We start from the raw sequence: 23,850 nt of genomic DNA, 5'->3' as shown, positions 1-23,850 counted from the left end.
TTTTTCCAGTCCTCCTGCTTGAAAGAAGGGGTTTCTCTTCAAGTTTTTGTCACCAGTGCTGCCACACAGTTCCTCATGGCTGGGGCTACCCCCAGTGCAAAGTGGTGAGAGAAAAAGAGGAAAAAATAATGGAGATTCACCCCTACAGTCTTGGACCACAGGGTCTCCTTTTTCTGGTTCCTCTGGCCATCAAGGTGAGTTTTCTCTCAGTTTTATATGCTGCCCCCACTGCTGTACACTCTGTGACTTGGGCCACCCTTGAGCCAGAACCAAGAGAGAAAAAGAGGGAGTCACCACCAGACTCCCAAGCTGTAGGAGCCCCTTCTCTTAGTTCTCTGGCCAGAAAGATAGGGTTTCTCTCTGTGTTTTCACTGCTGCTCCCTGCTGTGCAATCCCCCACTGAGGTCACTCTCAGGTCAAAGCCAGGAGATAAAAGAATAAAATAATCATGGTAACTCACCCCAGTTACATGTGATTCTTCAAGTTTTGGCTCTCCTCCCAATCTGCATGCCAGCCTTAACTTTACAGACTCAAGTAGTTAGTTGCATCTTGTATTTTATTCACAGTTCTTAGTTGTAATCAGTGGGAAAGATAGGCTGTTTTGTGCTTACCAGAAGTCACTGTTGAATTTTAATATACATGTGCAATAGATGAATGCTGAAGACGTTGCCATGGAGTGCAGTGATGGGGCCAGCAACACAGGTGGTAAAAGAAGCGAGGGTTGGACTTCCCTGGTGGCACAGTGGTTAAGAATCTGCCTGCCAATGCAGGGGACACGGGTTCGAGCCCTGGTCCAGGAAGATCCCACATGCCGCGGAGCAACTAAGCCCATGCACCACAACTACTGAGGCTGCGCTCTAGAGCCCTTGAGCCACAATTACTGAGCCCACGTGCCATAACTACTGAAACTCACGTGCCTAGAGCTCATGCTCTGGAACAAGAGAAGCCACTGCAATGAGAAGCCTGTACACCACAACGAAGAGTAGACCCCCACTCGCTGCAACTGGAGAAAGCCCATGCACAGCAACGAAGACCCAACACAGCCAAAAATAAATAAATAAATAAAATTTTTAAAAAAAGCGAGGGTAGGAAGCAAGATTTATCGGATACACTGCAAGGGAGCAGCAGGCAAGATCAAGAGAGGGTCTGCACGGGGGGAGAGAAACTGGGCTTCTTTTTTTTTTTTTTTTTTTTAAATATTTATTTATTTATTTATTATTTTGGCTGCACAGGGTCTTAGTTGTGGCATGCAGGATCTTTAGTTGCGGCATGCAGACATCTTAGTTGTGGCATGCGAACTCTTAGCTGCGTCATGCATGTGGGATCTAGTTCCCTGACCAGGGATCGAACCCGGGCCCCCTGCATTGGGAGCACAGAGTCCTACCCACTGGACCACCAGGGAAGTCCTGGGCTTCTTTTATGGTCCCTTCTGGTCAACCTTGGGTTAATGTTCCACCCATATGGTGATTAGGGCTGGGTATGTCGTAACTCAGTCATCCTGGAATGCCCACTGCTTGTGGCTGCTGGTAATTTTCCATTGGGGGATGATGCGATTGCCTTATCTTGAAATGACCTCCCCTGCCTAAGGTGACTGTTCTATTGTTAAGCTCCACATTTCCCCCCTGACAGATCAGCAAAGTCAGATCATTGACATCTGGGCAACGACATCATCTCGGGCTACTTCATGCTGAGAAGGGGCAACTTGGGATCCCGGTTGGCTTTGCTGATCGGCCATGGGGCTATGGGATTTTGTGTGAGTAGAAATTCTGGGAGTCCTGTTCAAGAGTAGTCAACTGTATTGATTGTAGAGGTTGGAATCCTTGTCTTATCACCATTTGTACCTTGATGGAATGAAGTCTATTGGAGACAAAATGAACAAGTAAATTAAACAAAGGTGGCCCTGCCAGGAGAAGGATAAAGAGGGATTTATGTGGGAAAAGGAATCTGGTGTGAAGAGTGCCATGAGGGCCGGTGGGTCTCAAGAAAGCGCAAATGAGCCTGTAGTTTAGACATAATGTCTTGGCCCAGAAGGGGGATAGGGCAGGGAGGCAAGACCAGAAAGGAATGAGTAAAAAGGTGTGTGTCTATCATGCAAGTCAAGGGAGGTGTAGAATGGGCCGCTTGTGGTTTGCCGTCAGTGCTGGTGAGGGAGATCAAGGACGGAGAGGTTGGACCAGAAAAAGGGGTCAGCGCGGAATATGTGGCCCCTGTATCCATGAGGAAAGTAATTTTGGTCCCTGCCACATCAAGGGTCACCCGGGGCTCTTCCATAGAGATGGAAAACATGGGAGCCTATATAACCCCTGGACCCTGTCAGTCCTGCAACAGGAGAGGTTCCTCATATGGCTCTTTGTGGTCCAGGAAAAGCATCAAGGGCATTTGTCCCTGGGGAGGGGCTCTTGGAGCTCGGGGGCCTCCCAGTGGTGCATGGGGCCTTTGGGTGGAGGATGGCCCTCCCCCTTGAGGGAGAGGGGGACAGTCCGTTTCCAGTGGCCACTTTGCTTGCCGTTAGGGCTTGTAGCCCTGAGGCCTAGAACATTCCCGACTGAAGTGCTCTGGTTGGCCGCAGCAGGAGCAGGAACGGGCCGGGGCGGCTGTCCCCTTTGATTGGCTGGGGTGAGCCACGGGAGTGCCCAAAATGGACAGGGAACTAACAATCGCGGCTGCATATATTGGGCCTGCCATTTATCTTTCATCTTCCTGTTTAGCCCTCTGGGCTCTCAAGGCCTCCTCCCAGTTATTAAAGACCTTAAAGGCTGTATCCAATAGGACAGCAAAGGGAGTTTGGGGTCCCTGTTCAAGTTTTTGGAGTTTTTGTCTGATATCAGATGAAGCTTGGCTGATAAAGTGAATGGCCAGAATAGCTAGTCCCTCTGGGCTTACATGGTCCTGAATGGGTGTGGGGAGGCGAGAGGACGTCGGGGTAGGGAGGAGGAGTGGTGGGAGGGGAACAGGTGGCAGAGGAGTGCAGGAGAGATTGAAGGAGGGGTCGTGGACAATATCGGTGTCAGGCCTAAGAGCAGAATTTGGAGAGACACATGAGACCACTTTGTCATATTTTGGGGTTTTGTGACAGGGCCATGAAGCCCTGAATGTCGGGGACCTCAGAGTCCTTCCCAAGTTTACGACAAAAGAGATAAAGCGGCAGGATAGTGTTATAGTTTAGGGATCAATCGAGGGGCCAGACCTCCTGATCTAGCAATGAATATTAGCCGTTTCTTTTTGAGAGTTTGGGGATCAAATTTAGTCCAGTTTTTAAAAATACATCCCAAAGGTGACTCAGCAGGAATAGAGGGTGTTAGACCCATATTGGATCGTAACCAAACACAGCATCTGCCCAAAAGTTGTCCCTAGAGGGAGATGGGCCTCTGTAGTGTCCGCAAGGGACCTGAGGTTGCGCTCTAGACTGGGGCGCCACCTCCCCCCACAGAATAGAGGACCTCTGCAGGCATGCTCTGTCTGACAGAGGCCTCCTGACACCCAGCCAACAGGTGTCGGGCCTTAAGGGTGAACAGCCCAAGAGGAGGGAGTGGAAAGTGGTCTCGGGCCAGCCGAGAAGGGAAACTCGCTGGTTTTGTGGTGACTCGACTGGTTTGAAGTACCTGGAGATGTTGGTGGATCAGGATGGATGGTCCTCAAGGGAGAATGGAAAGGAAAAGGGGATCTCACAGCGTGCCTGGATTCGCCCCAGACGAGCTGCCGCTGCCAACTGCACCAGGCGTTGGAAGTGAGGAGTCCCAAGGCTAGGGCCAAAGGACACTTCCACCTGATTGGGCAGGGACTGTCGATCCGTATGGGGCCAGGTTTTACGTCCGAACAGTCTCCTTGGCCAGGGTGCGCCATCCCGGGTCTCCAGGGACCTCAGACCATCCGCGGTGTTGAAGAGAAGAAGAGACCGTATCCCTTAGGGTGCCAGCGGGTCAGAGTCCCGACCCGGAGGGCTTCCGGTCTCACTGAGGAGTAGCCCCTGCCGGGGACCTTCAATTGCCCCAAGTCAGTAGGCCCAGTAGGCCGATCACTGCGTGTTGGAAGACGATCAGAAAAGGCACAGAGAGGAGAGAGAGGCACTCCCCGTAGGGGCCACCAAAATGCCACAGAGTGCAGTGAAGGGGCCGGCAACGCGGGTGGTAAAAGAATTTATTGAGTCAGAAGTGAGGGTAGAAAGCGAGATTTATCGGATACACTGCAAGGGAGCAGCGGGTGAGACCAAGAGAGGGTCTGCACAGGGGGGAAAGAAACCGGGCTTCTTTTATGGTCCCTTCTGGTCACCCTTGGGTTAATGTTCCATCCATATGGTGGTTAGGGCTGGGCATGTCTAGCAATGTAGACAATCTGGGCAGTCTTCTTGGAATGCCCACCGCCTTCTTTTTTTGTTGTTTTATTTTGATTTGAGTATTTATTTATTTATTTATTTAATGGCTGCGTTGGGTCTTCGTTGCTGCGCGCAGGCTTTCTCTAGTTGCAGCAAGCGGGGGGCTTCTCTTTGTTGTGGTGCGCGGGCTTCTCATTGCGGTGGCTCCTCTTGCTGCAGAGCACGGGCTCTAGGCGCGGGGGCTTCGGTAGTTATGGCTTGCAGGCTCTAGAGCGCAGGCTCAGTAGTTGTGGCGCACGGGCTTAGTTGCTCTGTGGCATGAGAGATCTTCCTAGGCCAGGGCTTCAACCCGTGTCCCCTGCACTGGCAGGCAGATTCTTAACCAGTGTGCCATGAGGGAAGTCCCAATATCTCTGTAATATCTTTGTATGGTAAGATATCATAACTAGTCTTATCATGGTGATCATGTTGAAATGTATAGAAATATCGAATAAGTATGTTGTGTAACAGGAACTAGCATAGTGTCGTAGGTCAACTGTACTTCAAAAAGAAACTCTCTTATAGAAAAAGAGATCAGATTTGTGGTTACTGGGGCAGGTGGGAATTGGATGAAGGCAGTCAAAGGGTACAAACTTCCAGTTATAAGATAAATAAGTACTAGGGATGTAATGTACAACATGAGAAATAACACTGCTGTAAGTTATATATGAAAGTTAAGAAAGTAAATCCTGCGTTCTCATCACAAGGAAAAATACTTTTTATTTCTTTAATTTTGTATCTATACGAGATGATGGATGTTCACTAAACTTATTGTGATCATCATTTCATGATATATGTAAGTCAAATCATTATGCTGTACACCTTAAATTTATCCAGTTCTATATGTCAGTTTTATCTCAATAAAACTGGAAGAAAAAAAATATAGAATGGCTCAAACCAACCCCAAACTTTCTTTTCCCACTGCCTGCTGTCCGGTCAATTCCTGGCATCTCCAACCATTCCTTTATATGTTTCATTCATTCGACAAAAATATGAATGCCTACTGTGTTGTTACAAGAGCAGTTGTATCACCTAATCAGCCTGAGGTCTTTTTCAGAGGTCTTTTTGAGTGCCAACCTCAGTGTTCTGGGAAAACTGAGGAAGTGATGCAGTTGATGAATCTAGGTTAGGTGTTTGTGTGTGTGTCTCATTCCAGTGGTCAAGGGCCCCACCCTTCATGACTGTGGGACCAGATGAGAAGAGAGAGATGCTTGGTGGGAGCTTGATAGTGTGTCAGCCCTCCCCACAACCTGGACCTTATCTTTGTCTGAAATATATGGCATTGTTGTTTGAAAGGCATCTTTTTAGTAAAAAGTTATGAACCTCTTGTTAGTTGGGATTATTTTTGCTTTTGATCGAAGAGAAAGGAAGAAGTAAATACTAATTCTAGAATCTAATGCTTTAACAGCAAAGCAGGAGTTAGCAGAGGTGGCCCATGCTGCAGAGATCCTACTAAGGGCCGTGAATGGATATAGGTGACCTATATGTATATGGATATAAGTCAGGGAAGGGAGGAGACTCAGGAATGGGACAAGGGATAGAGTTCAGGTCACAGATGCGTCAACATACCATGACTTAGTGACATAAAAATGTGAAATTCACAAACAGCTGTAATGGAAACTAGTGGGACAATTGAGGAATTGCAAATATGGGCAACATATTAGGTAATAGTAGTCTCTCAATTGTTAAATTTCTTGACTGATAATCATATCATGACTGTGTAAGAGAACATCCTTAATCTTAGGAAATACCATATAAATATTTAGGCATGTGGGAGTATTGAAGTGTAAAGTATCATGATGATACAACTTACTCCCAAATGGTTCAAGGTATAGAAAAAGCATATGTGACAAAATATCAATATTTGATTAAGTGAAAGGTATATGGGTGTCTGTTGTACTGCTATTCTGTTAAGTTTTCTATGGATATGAAAAAAATTTTTAATGTGAAATGTCCTTTCTTCTTGGCTCCAGTCACTTGGGTTGGTGGAGTTTCCCAACCTTTTATCCAGAATGTCTGTCCCCCAGACAACAGACACTGCTCTCGAAAGCCCTTATGCCCTTACATCTCCCCACTATCCCTACCCCCTCATGGACCCAACAGCTCTCTTCCAGGGCTCCCACTGCGCTCTATGATTACAGAACAAATTCACTTCCTGGCATTCTTCTATTTAGCTTCCTCTTCCCCAGGAGCCTGAGATGTCCTTGGAGACAGTGACTGGGTAGTTCTCCTTTGTGTTCCTTCTAGCATTCGGCATCACGTGTGGCCTACAGGAAGTACATTACAGGTGTAGCGCGTGTTGCGGAAGCAGTGAGTGAGTGAATGGCTCGCTGGAAGCAGAGAGAAACAGAGATGGTTCGTGGAGTGTGATAAATGAAGGCAAGTAACCTCCAGGCTGGTTGGCAGGGACTGAAATGATCAACATGTAAATGGGTGCAGATTCTTGGTGTTTAAGACTCAAAAAAGTGGCCTAAGGGACTTCCCTGGTGGTCCAGTGGTTAAGACCCTGTGCTTCCACTGCAGGGGGCACAGGTTCGATCCCTGGTCGGGGAGCTAAGATCCTGCATACCGCGGGGTGCAGCCAAAAAAAAAAAAAAAAGTGTGGCTTAAGCGATGTGCCACCACATGGGAGCTGGGGAAACAAAGAAGAGGGTAGACTGAGAGGGGTCAGAGAGGTGAAGAAATCTGGGGCAAAACTGAGTTATCAAATTGGGAAACATCAGAGCAGCATGAGATTAGGGAGACCAAGTATAATCACAAAGGACTGAAAGCGGGCAGCTTCCTCTTGAACTCTGGATCACACACAGGATCTGTTTACTTACCGTTTACTAATGACTCCTCCAGGCCCAGCGTTTGCCAGGAATCACAGGGAGAAAAGAATACATAGCACCCGAGCCTTATGCAGGAGGTGCTACAGATGAGAGAGTGTTTAGGGAAGTCCGCTGGGCAGGTTGCAGCACCCTTGGCATCTGAAAGCAGCTCTCCACCTGGGCCCGGGGCAGGTAGAGACCTGAAAGGGGGAGAGTGAACCAGGCACGTGGACTGGAGATCAGTGTGACCCTGGGGAGACAGAGGCCCGGGAGGTGGCCCCCGTGGGCCCCACAGGATCTGTGCCCTGAGAGCTGCCCCTGGAAGGGTCTCCTTGGCTTGCAGGGGGCAGGGGCAGCGCAGTCCCAGGGGCCCTACAGCCCCAGCCCGTGCTCTGTTGTTGCCTTCAGCCTTTTCAGAGGGAGAGGGCTGGGACAGGCGCTGTGTGAGAAGAACGCTGGGTGACCTCAGCCTGACAGGATAAACTCTGCTGAACCTTCTACAAACACGCCCGTCAGTTGGAGAGCTGGCTCTTGCAAAGCTTATCAGGTTGTGGGTGAGGCTTGCTTGTCGCGCACTTTCAGCTCCGGAAGGGACTGAGGGGAACCTCAGTTATCTGTGCTTGTGACACCTCCCAGGTCCCTTCAGGGATTCCTCCTCAGTGACTCATTCACTTGTTCATTCATTTGGTGGTGACTGAGCCCCCCGCCTCAAACCAGGAATCTGGGACTTGGCAATACTGCGGTGGACAAACCACAACATAAGAGTCTCTGCTCTGATGGTGCTTTACATTCTGCTGGGAGGTGACAGCTCCAAATAAACTCATACTAAATCGCGTATGTCAGGTGGTGCTAAGTGCTACAAAGTGGAGCGTGGGGGGAAGCAGGGGAAGGGCTTGATGATGGCAGGTGGGGACAGGAGGGGGTGATTTTATTTTCTCTTTAATTTTTTGGCCGTGCCACGCGGCATGTGGGATCTTAGTTCCCCAACCACAGATCGAACCCTTGCCCCCTACAGTGGAAGTGCATAGTCTTACCCACTGGACCGCCAGAGAAGTCCCAGGAGAGGTGATTTTAGATGGGATGTCCAAAGCCCCTGTGAAAACGTCAGCTCTCTGCCTCTGTTAGGGGTGACCAGAGCCTGAGACCTGCCTGGGGAGCTCTGCCTCTCCCTGGAGGTTGTGACAGGAATCATGCGCGAGGCTGAGGAGCTGGCCCTCCGCAGCAGACAGAAAGCGTGCAGAGAACGCGCCAGGAGCAGAGCGGGGTGGGCAGTGGCCTGCACAGTGGCCACAGTGCCTGGGTGGAGATCGGGGTGGTACAGAGCCTGCCCGTGGCCAACGCCCTCACTACCCCATCTTCTCCCCTCTCCTTCCTGTGCAGAATCTTGCTCTCCCCCTTTTCTCGCCTTCCAACTCCCCCACTGAGTTCTGCCCCCACCACCCTTCTGAGACTGCTCTGCCCAAACCCACTGATCACTGACAAATCCCATGGACGTTTCTCAGCAGCACTGATGCTTTCCCTCTCCCGTTTGAAGCTCTTCTCTCGTTTTCTGGGACATCACCCTCTCCAAGTTCCCTTCACTCTTCTTTACAGGCTCCTCTTGCCCTTAAAATGTTGGTGTTTTCTGAGTTCCATACACAGCCTACTTTTTTCACTCAAATCATATTCCTGGGGTGACTTACCCCCTCCCAAATCTCTCTGCAGCCCCGATCCCTCTCCTGAGCTCCAAACCCCACATATCCAGCTGCTTGCTATCCTAGAGGAACTGCTCAAAGTGTTCTAATTATTGCCAGGTTGTGAATCCCTTTAGAGAAGGATCTCAAATAATGTATTATTTGTTTCCGCAATGCCTGCTACCCTGCTTGTACCCCATAAGCGCTCAAGAACCCCCAAATTACTTCAATCTTGGCCATAGGCCCTGCCGTTTGGGGGATTATCTATAGTTTCTAGCTAGCTATCCTCTCAAAGCCCCATCTCTGGGGGATTGTAAGCAATGACACTGACACATGGTACTGAGAGATGGCAGAAGACTAATCTGCTTCCTGGGAAAAAGTGGAAAGACTTCGAGACTGTCCCCAGGCAAGGCCCAGCCAGCCTTTGGCAAGAGTCCCCAGAACTGAAGCATTCACGGATACCAGAGAGCAGGCCAAAGGGCACTCTTAGACAGCCGACAGCCCGCCCTGCGCGTCCCTGCCCATGGCCACGGCCCAAAGTCACGCTTCAACATCCGCCACCTACACCAGTGTTCATTTCCTCCCTGACCCCTCAGGCTCCTGCTCTCCTCCACGGGCTGCCAAAGCTGATGGAAGATAGAACTTGTCGCTTCCCTCCTCCAGGTTAAACGTTAAAGGAATCCCTGCCACCTAGAGAAAAGCCCAAACTCCTGGGCAGATCTTTCAAGGCCCCCCACTAACCCATCCACCCACATCCCCACCCCCCCTTTTGTCACCTGATCCAGGCTCTCCTAAGCCCCCACCCATCTCTGTATCCCCCTCTTTCTGCTAAACCACAACTTCCTATACTATGCAGTTGCTTGAGAAGCCCAAAGACAGAACCATATTCTGACCCCTATGAAATTCTACCATGCAACTTTAAAAAAAATCCTTGTCAGACAATTCCAAATACATGCTAGCCTTCCGACTTTGTGTCCCACGAAAATTTAGTACACAGCTCTCCATCCACGTTACTTAGAGGAATTTTGAGCAAGGTCTGGAACACAGCCCAAGAAATCTCCAGGATGACCCTGCTCTATTGTCCTTTGGGTATGATTATTAACTGCTTGAATAATTTAACTCTCCTAATATGTGGCCACCATTCGCTACACTGGCCACAAGCATATTGGGAGACTGATGAAGAGCTTGCTGAAGTCAAGCACTCTCCCCATTTCCTGGGCTATCGATCCAGAAACCCAGAAGGGCTAGTCTGATAGGCCCTGTTCTGAATTGTGAACCCATTCTGGTTCCTACCAGTTATTTTGGTCAAGCTTAAACACACTTTAGTAACCTACTCTTCCTACCCGATATTGGAACATATCATAAAGCCACAATCAATAAGTGTGCACAGGCAGATCAATGGAGTAGAACACTAGGTCAAGAAATAGACCCAAATACACACGTACAGGAATTTAGAGTGTAGCAAAGGTGGCATTTCAAATCAGGGAAAGGTGGGTTGTTTAATAAATGACATTTGGACAAAACAGTAAAGCCAGATCTGTACCTCATGCCTTACACTATGATAAATTCCAAATGGATGAAAGATTTAAATATAAAAACTAAAGTCATAAAAGAATTAATATTATGAAAGGATGGGATCTTAAAAATACTAGAAAAGGAAGTGAGAATCTTCTAACAATCTCAGAATGGTGAGGGCTTTTTAAAAGTATGACGCAAAACCTAGGAGCTTTAAAAGACTTATTGATAAATGCAATTAATAAAAATAAAAATGTTCAACCTGGCAAAAACCACTATAAGCAGTCAAAAGACACCCTATTACCTCTGACTTCATCGCCTCTTTTTCAAGCTCCCTGGCCTCCCTGCTTTCCCTCAACACCCCAAGAATGTTCCCACTTCAGGACCTTCTAATTGCTGTGCCCTCGGCCTGGAAAACTCTTCCCCCAGAAACCCATGGTCTTTCCCCCCACCCCCCCAACTCCTTTGGATCTTTTTTTTTCTTTTCTTTTTTTGGCCACAAGACTTGAGGGATCTTAGTTCCCCAACCAGGGATCAAACCCATGCCCTCAGCAGTGAAAGCGCCAAGTCCTAACCACTGGACTCCTTTGGGTCTTTATTTCACTATCACATTCTCAGCAAGACCTTCCTTGACCACCCTACTTAAAATTTGCATGTGCGCGCACACACACACACACAAATGCAGTAACATGTAGATATATGGGTATTCTCAGTATAATTCTTTCAACTTTTCTTAACGTCTGAAAATTTTCATAATAAAATATTGAAAAACACCCACACAAACCTATTCCTCTTTCCTTGTTTTCCCACTGGACACGTCACCACCACCTAACATACATTTTACGTATTTATCTACCCCGCCCTGCTTGAGGGCTGTTCACTGCTCCATCTCCAGTTGGTAAAACAGGTGCCTATTGCTATACCAACATTAAATTCCTGGTTTTAATATTGTACTATAAACATGTAAAGCTGGGAAAAATGGCGAAGGGGGCTTTGTCACTCCCACCCCCTCTAGACTTTGCAACCTCCTGTGAATCTATAATTATTTCAAAATATATGTATTAATGAGAGAGCAGTACCTAGTACATAACTGGTACTCAGTATTTGTCAAAGGAATCAACCCCATGACTTAGTGAAATTATATGATTTATATTAAGTGATAAAACACTACTACTTGTGTGAAAAAGGGAAGTATTTTCATATTTGCTTGTGTATGCATACATTATCTCTGGAAGAAAATATAAAACTGCTAATACTGGCTGCTCAGGTAAAAAAGTCTGGGTGACTAGAGAACAGGGGCAAGAAGACTTTTCAACAAACGTTTTGTACCTCTTGAGTTTTGAACCAAGTGAATATATTATCCATTCAGAATACAATTTAAATTAGAAAATTTTCTGTTCTGGCGTCTTCCTCAGGGTCAATGTCAGTCAACTTTACCTATCTACAGCTTCCAGGATTCAGGTTCTTTGCATTTTTGAAAAATCACTATTGCAGGAGTTTTCACACCTATGCACCTTTGTCCTTGTGGTGATCCTTAAGCCCCCTCCACCTAAAAAACAAACAGCTGTAAAAGACATTTTTTAAAAATATAAGGAAATTTGAATACCACACTACAGCTGACCCTTGAACAATGAGGATTTCAACTGCATGGGTCCACTTACACACTTTTTTTTCCACTTGTAAATACTACAGTAATACATGATCTGAGGTTGGTTGACTCCTCAGATGCAGAACTTCGGATGCAGAGGGCCAACTCTGTTTTGACTGCTCAGAGGGTTGGCACCCCTAACCCCCCACGTTGTTCAAGGGTCAACTGTATATAGTTGGTACTATTGAATTACTGTTACTTTTCTTAGGTTTGTTAGTGGTATTGTGATTATGTAGAAAAATGTCCTTCATCTTAGGAGATAATGCTGAAGAGTTTAGAGGTGAGGGGCGATGCTGTCTGCAACTTTTATGTGATCCAACAACAAAAAAATGTGTATAGATATAAATGTATTGATTATAGAGACATACGTGCATGTGTAAATACACGTCTACACGTAGATACAGACGTAGTTACAGAGATAAAAACTCACATGGCAAAGGTTAATTGGTCAATCCATGGAAAGGTTATATACTGTACTGTTCTTTCAGCTTTTCTGCAGGTTTAAAATTTTTCAAAATAACAAGTTGAGGGGAAAATTTTTTTGACAATTTAAATTTGTACTTTATTTTTGCATAAATGGTATAACCATCCATAATAATTACCTCTTTTTAAATTTAATTTTTATTTTATATTGAGGTATAGTTGATTTACAATGTTGTGTTAGTTTCAGGTGTACAGCAGAGTGGTTCAGTTATACATGTATCCATTCTTTTTCAGATTCTTTTCCCATATAGGTTATTACAGAATATTGAGTAGAGTTCCCTGTGCTGTACAGTAGGTCCTTGTTGGTTATCTATTTTATATATAGTAGTGTGTGTATGTTAATCCCAACGTCCTAATTTATTCTCCACCCCCCCCCCCCCCCGCCACCACTTTCCCCTTTGGTAACCAAAGTCTTGGTTTTGAAGTCTGTGAGTCTGTTTCTCTTTTGTAAATAAGTTCATTTGTATCATCTTCCTAAATTCCACATGTAAGTGATATATGATATTTGTCTTTCTCTGTCTGACTTCACTTAGAATGATAATCTCTAGGTCCATCCATGTTGCTGCAAATGGCATTATTTCATTTCTTTTTATGGCTGAGTAATATTCCATTGTATATATGTACCACATCTTCTTTATCCATTCCTCTGTCAATGGACATTTAGGTTGCTTCCATGTCTGGCTGTTGTAAATAGTGCTGCAGTGAACATTGGAGTGCATGTATCTTGTTTTTGTTTTTTTCTACGTGTGTGTGTGTGTGTGTTTGTGTGTGTGTATGTGTGTGTGTTTATTTCCTTTGTTAAGTATCACATGCCATTTTTTTTTCTTATCAGTCATCAATTTTATACACATCAGTGTATACATGTCAATCCCAATTGCCCAATTCAGCACACCCCCACCCCACCGCGGTTTTCCCCCCTTGGTGTCCATACGTTTGTTCTCTACATCTGTGTCTCAACTTCTGCCCTGCAAACCGGTTCATCTGTACCATTTTTCTAGGTTCCACATACATGCGTTAATATACGATATTTGTTTTTCTCTTTCTGACTTACTTCACTCTGTATGACAGTCTCTAGATCCATCCACGTCTCAACAAATGACTCAGTTTCGTTCCTTTTTATGGCTGAGTAATATTCCATTGTATATATGTACCGCAACTTCTTTATCCATTCGTCTGTCGATGGGCATTTAGGTTGCTTCCATGACCTGGCTATTGTAAATAGTGCTGCAGTGAACATTGGGGTGGATGTGTCTTTTTGAATTACGGTTTTCTCTGGGTATATGCCCAGTAGTGGGATTGCTGGGTCCTATGGTAGTTCTATTTTTAGTTTTTTAAGGAACCTCCATATTATTCTCCATAGTGGCTGTTTCAATTTACATTCCCACCAACAGTGCAAGAGGGTTCCCTTTTCTCCATACCCTTTCCAGCATTTGTTGTTTGTAGATTTTATGATGATGCCCATTCTAACTGGTGTGAGGTGATACCTCATTGTAGTTTTGATTTGCATTTCTCTAATAATTAGTGATGTTGAGCAGCTTTTCATGTGCTTCTTGGCCATCTGTATATCTTCTTTGGAGAAATGTCTATTTAGGTCCTCTGCCCATTTTTGGATTGGGTTGTTTGTTTCTTTAATATTGAGCTGCCTGAGCTGTTTATATATTTTGGAGATTAATCCTTTGTCCGTTGATTCGTTTGCAAATATTTTCTCCCATTCTGAGGGTTGTCTTTTCATCTTGTTTATGGTTTCCTTTGCTGTGCAAAAACTTTTAAGTTTCATTAGGTCCCATGTGTTTATTTTTTTGTTCTTATTTCCATTACTCTAGGAGGTGGATCAAAAAAGATCTTGCTGTGATTTATGTCAAAGAGTGTTCTTCCTATGTTTTCCTCTAAGAGTTTTATAGTGTCCGGTCTTACATTTAGGTCTCGAATCCATTTTGAGTTTATTTTTGTGTATGCTGTTAGGGAATATTCTAATTTCATTCTTTTACATGTAGCTGTCCAGTTTTCCCAGCACCACTTATTGAAGAGACTGTCTTTTCTCCATTGTATATCTTTGCCTCCTTTGTCATAGATTAGTTGACCATAGGTGTGTGGGTTTATCTCTGGGCTTTCTATCTTGTTCCAATGATCTATGTTTCTGTTTTTGTGCCAGTACCATATTGTCTTGATTACTGTAGCTTTGTAGTATAGTCTGAAGTCAGGGAGTCTGATTCCTCCAGCTCCGTTTTTTTCCCTCAATACCGCTTTGGCTACTCAGGGTTTTTGTGTCTCCATACAAATTTTAAGATTTTTTGTTCTTCTTCTGTAAAAAATGCCATTGGTAATTTGATAGGGATTGCATTGAATCTGTAGATTGCTTTGGGTAGTATAGTCATTTTCACAATATTGATTCTTCCAATCCAAGAACATGGTATATCTCTCCATCTGTTGGTATCATCTTTAATTTCTTTTATCAGTGTCTTATAGTTTTCTGCATACAGGTCTTTTGTCTCCCTAGGTAGGTTTATTCCTAGGTATTTTATTCTTTTTGTTGCAATGGTAAATGGGAGTGTTTCCTTAATTTCTCTTTCGGATTTTTCATCATTAGTGTATAGGAATGCAGGAGATTTCTGTGCATTAATTTTGTATCCTGCAACTTTACCAAATTCATTGATTAGCTCTAGTAGTTTTCTGGTGGTCTCTTTAGGATTCTCTATGTATAGTATCATGTCATCTGCAAACAGTGACAGTTTTACTTCTTCTTTTCCAATTTGGATTCCTTTTATTTCTTTTTCTTCTCTGATTGCCATGGCTAGGACTTCCAAAACTATGTTGAATAATAGTGGTGAGAGTGGACATCCTTGTCTCGTTCCTGATCTTAGAGGAAATGCTCTCAGTTTTTCACCATTGAGAATGATGTTTGCTGTGGGTTTGTCGTATGTGGCCTTTATTATGTTGAGGTAGGTTCCCTCTATGCCCACTTTCTGGAGCGTTTTTATCATAAATGGGTGTTGAATTTTGTCAAAAGCTTTTTCTGCATCTATTGAGATGATCATCTGGTTTTTATTCTTCAGTTTGTTAATATGGTGTATCACATTGATTGATTTGCATATACTGAAGAATCCTTGCATCCCTGAGATAAATCCCACTTGATCGTGGTGTATGATCCTTTTAATGTGTTGTTGGATTCTGTTTGCTAGTATTTTGTTGAGGATTTTTGCATCTATATTCATCAGTGATATTGGTCTGTAATTTTCTTTTTTTGTAGTATCTTTGTCTGGTTTTGGTATCAGGGTGATGGTGGCTTCGTAAAATGAGTTTGGGAGTGTTTCTTCCTCTGCAATTTTTTGGAAGAGTTTGAGAAGGATGCGTGTTAGCTCTTCTCTAAATGTTTGTTAGAATTTACCTGTGAAGCCATCTGGTCCTGGACTTATGTTTGTTGGAAGATTTTTAATCACAGTTTCTATTTCATGACTTGTGATTGGTCTGTTCATATTTTCTATTTCTTCCTGGTTCAGTCTTGGAAGGTTATACCTTCCTGAGAATTTGTCCATTTCTTCCAGATTGTCCGTTTTATTGGCATAGCGTTGCTTGTAGTAGTCTCTTAGGATGATTTGTATTTCTGCCATGTCTATTGTAACTTCTCCTTTTTCATTTCTAATTTTATTGATTTGAGTCCTCTCCCTCTTTTTCTTGATGAGTCTGGCTAATGGTTTATCAATTTTGTTTATCTTCTCAAAGAACCAGCTTTTAGTTTTATTGATCTTTGCAATTGTTTTCTTTGTTTCTATTTCATTTATTTCTGCTCTGATCTTTATGATTTCATTCCTTCTGCTAACTTTGGGCTTTGTTTGTTCTTCTTTCTCTAGTTCCTTTAGGTGTAAGGTTAGATTGTTTACTTGAGATTTTTCTTGTTTCTTGAGGTAGGCTTGTATTGCTATAACTTCCCTCTTAGAACTGCTTTTGCTGCATCCCATAGGTTTTGAATCGTCGTGTTTTCATTGTCATTTGTCTCTAGGTATTTTTTGATTTCCTCTTTGATATCTTCAGTGATCTCTTGGTTATTTAGTAGCGTGTTGTTTAGCCTCCAAGTGTTTGTATTTTTTATGTTTTTTTCCCTGTAATTGATTTTTAATCTCATAGCGTTGTGGTCAGAAAAGATGCTTGATATGATTTCAATTTTCTTAAATTTACTGAGGCTTGATTTGTGACCCAAGATGTGATCTCTCCTGGAGAATGTTCTGTGCGCACTTGAGAAGAAAGTGTAATCTGCTGTTTTTGGATGGAATGTCCTATAAATATCAATTAAATCTATCTGGTCTATTGTGTCTTTTAAAGCTTGGGTTTCCTTATTAATTTTCTGTTTGGATTATCTGTCCATTGGTGTAGGTGAGGTGTTAAAGTCCCCCACTATTATTGTGTTACTGTGGATGTCCTCTTTTATAGCTGTTAGCAAGTTGCCTTATGTATTGAGGTGCTCCTATGTTGGGTGCATATATATTTATAATTGTTATATCTTCTTCTTGGCTTGATCCCTTGATCATTATGTAGTGTCCTTCCTTGTCTCTTGTAACATTCTTTATTTTAAAGTCTATTTTATCTGATATGAGTATTGCTACTCCAGCTTTCTTTTGATTTCCATTTGCATGGAATATCTTTTTCCATCCCCTCACTTTCAGTCTGTATGTGTCCCTAGGTCTGAAGTGGGTCTCTTGTAGACAGCATATATATGGGTCTTGTTTTTGTATCCATTCAGCAAGCCTGTGTCTTTTGGTTGGAGCACTTAATCCATTCCCTTTTAAGGTAATTATCAATATGTATGTTCCTATGACCATTTTCTTAATTGTTTTGGGTTTGTTTGTGTAGGTCCTTTTCTTCTCTTGTGTTTCCCACTTAGAGAAGTTCCTTTAGCATTTGTTGTAGGGCTGGTTTGCTGGTGCTGAATTCTTTTAGCTTTTGCTTGTCTGTAAAGCTTTTGATTTCTTCATCGAATCTGAATGAGATCCTTGCCGGGTAGAGTAATCTTGGTTGTAGGTTCTTCCCTTTCATCATTTTAAGTATGTCATGCCACTCCCTTCTGGCTTGTAGAGTTTCTGCTGAGAAATCAGCTGTTAACCTTATGGGAGTTCCCTTGTATGTTATTTGTCGTTTTTCCCTTGCTGCTTTCAATAATTTTTCTTTGTCTTTAATTTTTGCCAGTTTGATTACTATGTGTCTTGGTGTGTTTCTCCTTGGGTTTATCTTGTATGGGACTGTCTGCGCTTCCTGGACTTGGGTGGCTATTTCCTTTCCCATGTTAGGGAAGTTTTCAACTATAATCTCTTCAAATATTTTCTCTGGTCCTTTCTCTCTCTCTTCTCCTTCTGGGACCCCTATAATGCGAATGTTGTTGCATTTAATGTTGTCCCAGAGGTCTCTTAGGCTGTCTTCATTTCTTTTCATTCTTTTTTCTTTAGTCTGTTCTGCAACAGTGAATTCCACCATTCTGTCTTCCAGGTCACTTATCCGTTCTTCTGCCTCAGTTATTCTGCTATTGACTCCTTCTAGTGTATTTTTCATTTCAGCTATTGTATTGGTCATCTCTGTTTGTTTGTTCTTTAATTCTTCTAGGTCTTTGTTAAACACTTCTTGAATCTTCTCGATCTTTGCCTCCATTCTTATTCCGAGGTCCTGGATCATCTTCACTATCATTATTCTGAATTCATTTTCTGGAAGGCTGCCTATCTCCACTTCATTTAGTTGTTTTTCTGGGGTTTTATCTTGTTCCTTCATCTGGTACATAGCCCTCTGCCTTTTCATCTTGTCTATCTTTCTGTGAATGTGGTTTTTGTTCCACAAGCTGCAGGATTGTAGTTCTTCTTGCTTCTGCTGTCTGCCCTCTCCCTGCTTTTTGAATAGGAATGAGTATGTTATCCTATGCCTAGCCCACCACTGTATGTTGGGGGAGCGAGGCAGATGACTTTCTCTTTAGTCCACAGGTCTTCAGAAGAAGAGGAATTTCACTGGAGAAACTGTACTTAAGAATATATACTTGAGGGACTTCCCTGGTGACGCAGTGGTTAAGAATCTGCCTGCCAGTGCAGGGGACACAGGTTCGATCCCTGGTCCAGGAAGATCCCAAACGCCACGGAGCAACTAAGCCTGTGCGCCACAACTACTGAGCCTGTGCTCTACAGCCCGTGTGCCACAACTACTGAGCCTGTGTGCCACAACTACTGAAACCCCTGCGCCTAGGGCCTGTGCTCCGCAACAAGAGAAACCCCCAAAATGAGAAGCCCATGCACCACAATGAAGAGTAGCCCCCGCTTGCCACAACTAGAGAAAGCCCATGCACAGCAATGAAGACCCAACGCAGCCAAAAATTAAAAAATAAATACATAAATTTATTAAAAATAAAATAGAATATATGCTTGAGAAACCTCATCTATACCTGGACCTGATTTAGATGATGAAATTCTGGACTTCAGGCTGATGCTATAATGGGATTAGACTTTGGGGTGCCCTGACAGGGGATGAGTGTATTTGGCATGTGGAAGGAATATGAATCGTTGGGGGCCAGAGGGCATACAGTGGTAGCCAGTCTCCAAAACAGTCCCCAGGGACCCACAACTCATGGTATTCATGCCCTTGCATAGTCTCCTCCCAAACTGTATCAAGGTTGGTCTTTGTAACCAATAGACTATGGCAGAAGTGATGGTATATGACTTCTGAAGCTAAAAGACATCTCCCTCTCTCTCTCCCCTTCTCTCCTTCTCTCTGTGTCTCTTCAGCTGCTTTTCTGGGAGAAGTCAGCTGTTATGTCATGAGGACAATTAAGAAACTCTGTAGGACTTCCCTGGTGGCGCAGTGGTTAAGAATCCGCCTGCCAATGAAGGGCACACAGTTTCGAGCCCTGGTCTGTGAAGATCCCACATGCCACAGAACGGCTAAGCCTGTACGCCATAACTGCTGAGCCTGTGCTCTAGAGCCCACGAGCCACAACTACTGAAGCCCGCACACCTAGAGCCTGTGCTCCGCAACAAGAGAAGCCACCGCAATGAGAAGCCCTCGCACCACAATGAAGAGTAGCTCCCACTCACCGCAACTAGAGGAAGCCTGAAGACCCAACGCAGCCAAAAATAAATAAATAAATAAATTTATTAAAAAAAAAAAAAGAAAAGAAACTCTATGGAGCACTCCACATGGCAATAAACTGAGCTCTCCTGCCACAAGCCAGTGAAAAACAGACCTCCAGCCAACAGCCATGTGAGTGAGTTCCTCCAGCCCCAGTTAAGCCTTAAGATGACTACAGCCCCAGCCAACACCTTGACTGAAACCTCATGAGAGACCTGAGCTAGAACCACCTGACTCTCAGAAATTGTATGAGGTAATAAGTGTTTGTTGCCCTAAGCCACTGAGGTAATGATAATGTAGCAATAAATAACTCATATGGTCCACATACTTATTTTCTGAATCCCCAAACTCATAAGCTTATGTAAAGCCAGAAAGTATTCATGATGAACTGGCCACTTACAAAATTAGTCCTTACTCATATACATTCCTCCCTTATTAGCACCAGCTACCAACCTTGCCCATCTAGTTGGCTGCAGAGTGAAACTCCAAGTGTTGAAAAAGATAGAAGACTGAACCAAGTCCATGGAAGTGCTATTAGAAAACTGATCAATCAGCAAAGCAATTAACAAATAACATTGATGTAGTAAGAAGGGCCACCCATGTGAGATATTTCAGACAGGGGCTAAGCAGAGTTTTAGGGCAAACAGTCAGTAGGTGACCCGTTGGCTGCAATCAAAGGTACAGGCATGGCTTGTCTTTTCCCACAGCCATCATCTATGCACAGGAGTCATTCCCTATCCCTTTACGTCCAGGCTTTTGGAACTCAAAAATCCAAAACTGAGGCTCCAGTATAGTAGGGCCAGCTGAAATTGTGGAAGGAAGTATAAGGACCTTAACATATGTTAACAGTGTATTTTACAAGTGTTATTCCATCAAGGTGGGACCCAGCTGTGTAATTTTTAAAAAAATATCCTCAAGGTTTTTGTTTATCTATTTATTTTATTATTTATTTATTTATTTTTAGCTGCATGGGGTCTTTGTTGCTGCATGCGGGCTTTTCTCTAGTTGCGACGAGCGGGGGCTACTCTTCGTTGCGGCACGCAGGCTTCTCATTTTGGGGGCTTCTATTGTTGCGGAGCATGGGCTCTCGGCTCACGGGCTTCAGTAGTTGTGGCACGTGGGCTTCAGTAGTTGTGGCTTGCGGGCTCTAGAGTGCAGGCTCAGTAGCTGTGGCGCACGGGCTTAGTTGCTCTGCGGCATGTGCGATCTTCCCAGACCAGGGCTCTAACCTGTGCCGCTGCATTTGCAGGAGGATTCTTAACCACTGAGCCACCAGGGAAGTCCCCCAGCTGTGTAATTTAATTCATTATAAATATTGCTCCTAACTGTCGTGGAGAAATGTAGCAGGATATGGGAGGGCAAAGAGATTGCTGAGTGCTCTGTGCTGCATGATGTATTTCCTCCATTAAACCTTCTGGACCTTTCATAAATGTTATGAAATATTTGATGTGATGTGATCTGATGTGAACCGAATTTTGCACCTAAGTTTATTCAATGACCATTCAGAGACACAATGTTGGGAGCTGGGATTAGAGGCCAGAGTTATAGTGAGACTACTAGTCTGAAGACTTCCACAGAAATTTGTGGAACCTTGTGGATTTCTCTAGGCCATGAAAATTTGCATTCCCACCAGTGGGGAAATAAACAAAGATCGCCCATATGAGAGCAAACAGAGGTTGTTTACTCAGAGCTTACTATATGGCAAGGGAGTCAGCCAGTATCACTTGTGTTTGGCAGGCGGGGTAGCTCAAAAGCTTTACAATGGAAAAAAGGGATGGCTTCAGGTATTTCCTGATTGGAGGCTGTTGGCCTTGCAAAGGCTGTAGGCCCGAGCTAACTAGAAGTGGGGCATCCTATGTGATTGGTTAAGGGAGCCCGTATATCTTTCTCTGGTTGGTCCTAAATTGGAAGCAGGGGCAAAAATTAGGGAAGCTGGCGGTTATTGACGAAGTCCTGACCGTTTGGGGCCAACTACTGCAGAGGTTGTGGGTTGGCTTTCTAGACTGGTTGCTTCAGAGGTGTGGTTTAAGGTCTCTGGCTGGTTGCTCCAGTGGTTGTAGGTCATGGCTCTGTTTCTTTATATGATTCTGGCCATTGTCCTTTTGTGGATTCAGCCTCTCACTAGCAATGTATGAGAGTTCCAGTTGCTGTGCATCTTTGCCAGTACAGCTTAGGGGAGACAGGGTGACTTGTGGCGGGGGAGTGTTGGCCATTCTAGTAGGTGTATAGAAGTATGCCATTGTGCTTTTAATTTACATTTTGCTAATGACTAATTATAATGAGCATCTGTTCATGTCCTTATTTGACACTTGTATATCTTTTTTGGGGAAGTATCTTCTCAAACATTTTTTATTGAGTTTCTTGTTTTCTCATTGTTGTTTTGGGAGTAATTTATGTATTCTAGATATAAGGCCTTTTAAGGTATGTGATTTGCAAATACTTTCTCCCAACAAGTAAGGTCTCAGGAAGTGAGGATGTCTTTTCATCTCTTAACAGTGTTTTCAGCAGAGAAGAAGTTTTTAATTATGAGGAGGTAAACTTTATTTTTCTCTTTTACAGATTGTGTTTGCCTGTGCCTAACAAAAGGTCATAAAGATTCTCTCCTATGTTTTCTTCTAGAAGTTTTACTCTTTCATTTTTTTTTTTTTTTTTGGCCACACCACGTGGCTTGCAGGATCTTAGTTCCCTGACCAGGGATTGAACCTGGGCCCATGGCAGTGAAAGTGCCAAGTCCTAAGCACTGGACCACCAGGGAATTCCTATTTTTTCACATTTTATATTTAGGTCTGTGATCTATTCCAAGTTAATTTTTGTATGAAGTGTGAGGAATGGGCCAAGGTTGATTTTTTTTTTTTTTTTTTTTACCTGTGGATTGCATATGGAAATGGTGTTCCAGCACCTCTTCTTGAAAGGTATTTTTTTCTCAATTGAATTGCCTTTGCATCTTTGCCAAAACTCAGCTAACCATATTTGTGTCTATTTTTGGACAACCTATTTTATTCTATGATCTTATCTTTCAGCCAATACCACACTGACTTGATTACTGCAGCTTAATAGAAAGTCTTGAAATCAAGTAGCATGAGTCTTGAAACTTTGTTCTTCATTCCCAAAACTGTTTTAGCTATTCTATTTCCTTTTTCCTTTTGCTATACGTTTTAGAATCTGCTTATTGATACTGACAAAAATTACTAACAAAAATTTCTGCTGTTCTTTTAAATTGGGATTGCATGAATCTATAGATATATTGAGGAGAATTGATATTTAACATTATTGAGTCTTCCAATCCATGAACAAAGTATATCTCTCCATTTATTTGGTCTGCTTTGATTTCTTTCATTAGTATTCTATAGATTCCAGCATACAGATCATGTACATATTTTGTTAGATTTATACCTACTAAGTATTTCTTTTTTCTGGTGTGGTTGCAAATTGTTCTTTTTTTTTTTTTTTTTTTTTTTAATAAGTCTAGTTAACATCCATCACCACACAGCTACATTTCTTTTTCCTTGTGATGAGAGCTTTTTTTTTTTTTTTTTTAAATTTATTTATTTTTATATTTATGGCTGTGTTGGGTCTTCGTTTCTGTGCGAGGGCTTTCTCTAGTTGCGGCGAGTGGGGGCCACTCTTCATCGCGGTGCGCGGGCCTCTCACTGTCGCGGCCTCTCTTGTTGCGGAGCACAGGCTCCAGACGCACAGGCTCAGCAATTGTGGCTCACAGGCCTAGTCGCTCCGTGGCATATGGGATCTTCCCAGACCAGGGCTCGAACCCGTGTCCCCTGCATTGGCAGGCAAATTCTCAACCACTGCGCCACCTGGGAAGCCCGCAAATTGTTCTTTCTTATTTCACATTCCAATTGTTCATTGCTACTATATAGACATACAATTAACTTTTGTATATTGATCATGCATCGTGCAGTCTTGAAAGGCATACTTATTAGTTGCAGGAGCTTTTTTGTAGATTCTTTGAATTTTCTATGTAGATAATCATATCGAATGGAAATGAGGACAATTTTATTTCTTCCTTTCCAATCAGTGTATCTTTTATTTATTTTCTTGCATTGTTGCACTGGCTAAAACTTCCAGTGATGTTGAATAGGAGCAGTGAGAATGGACAACTTTCACTTGTGCCTGATGTTGGGGAAAAGCATTCATTATTTCATGATTAAATATGATGTTAGTTGTAGGTTTTCAACTTCATCAGGTTGAGGAAGTTCCCTTCTATTCATATTTTGCTGATTGTTATCATGAATGGATATCGTCACATGCCTTTTCTTCATG

At 43.6% G+C, this 23,850-nt stretch overlaps 1 long non-coding RNA gene across 4 annotated transcripts in view; it reads left to right on the top strand.

Annotated features, from left to right (window-relative positions):
- Positions 1-23,850, top strand: part of LOC309649899 — a 309,487-nt gene that overhangs the window by 155,933 nt on the left and 129,704 nt on the right. For all 4 annotated transcript variants that reach the window (XR_014257347.1, XR_014257348.1, XR_014257349.1 and 1 more), the window contains one exon: positions 19,230-19,825. This is a non-coding gene — a long non-coding RNA (uncharacterized lncRNA). The remainder of the gene's footprint in view (positions 1-19,229; positions 19,826-23,850) is intronic.

This window comes from Balaenoptera physalus (genome assembly GCF_965194825.1).
Source record: "Balaenoptera physalus genome assembly, chromosome: 20".
In the NCBI taxonomy this organism is placed as follows: Eukaryota; Metazoa; Chordata; class Mammalia; order Artiodactyla; family Balaenopteridae; genus Balaenoptera; species Balaenoptera physalus.
The sequence above is the reverse complement of the archived record's forward strand: the minus strand, read 5'-3'. Positions and strand labels throughout refer to the sequence as shown.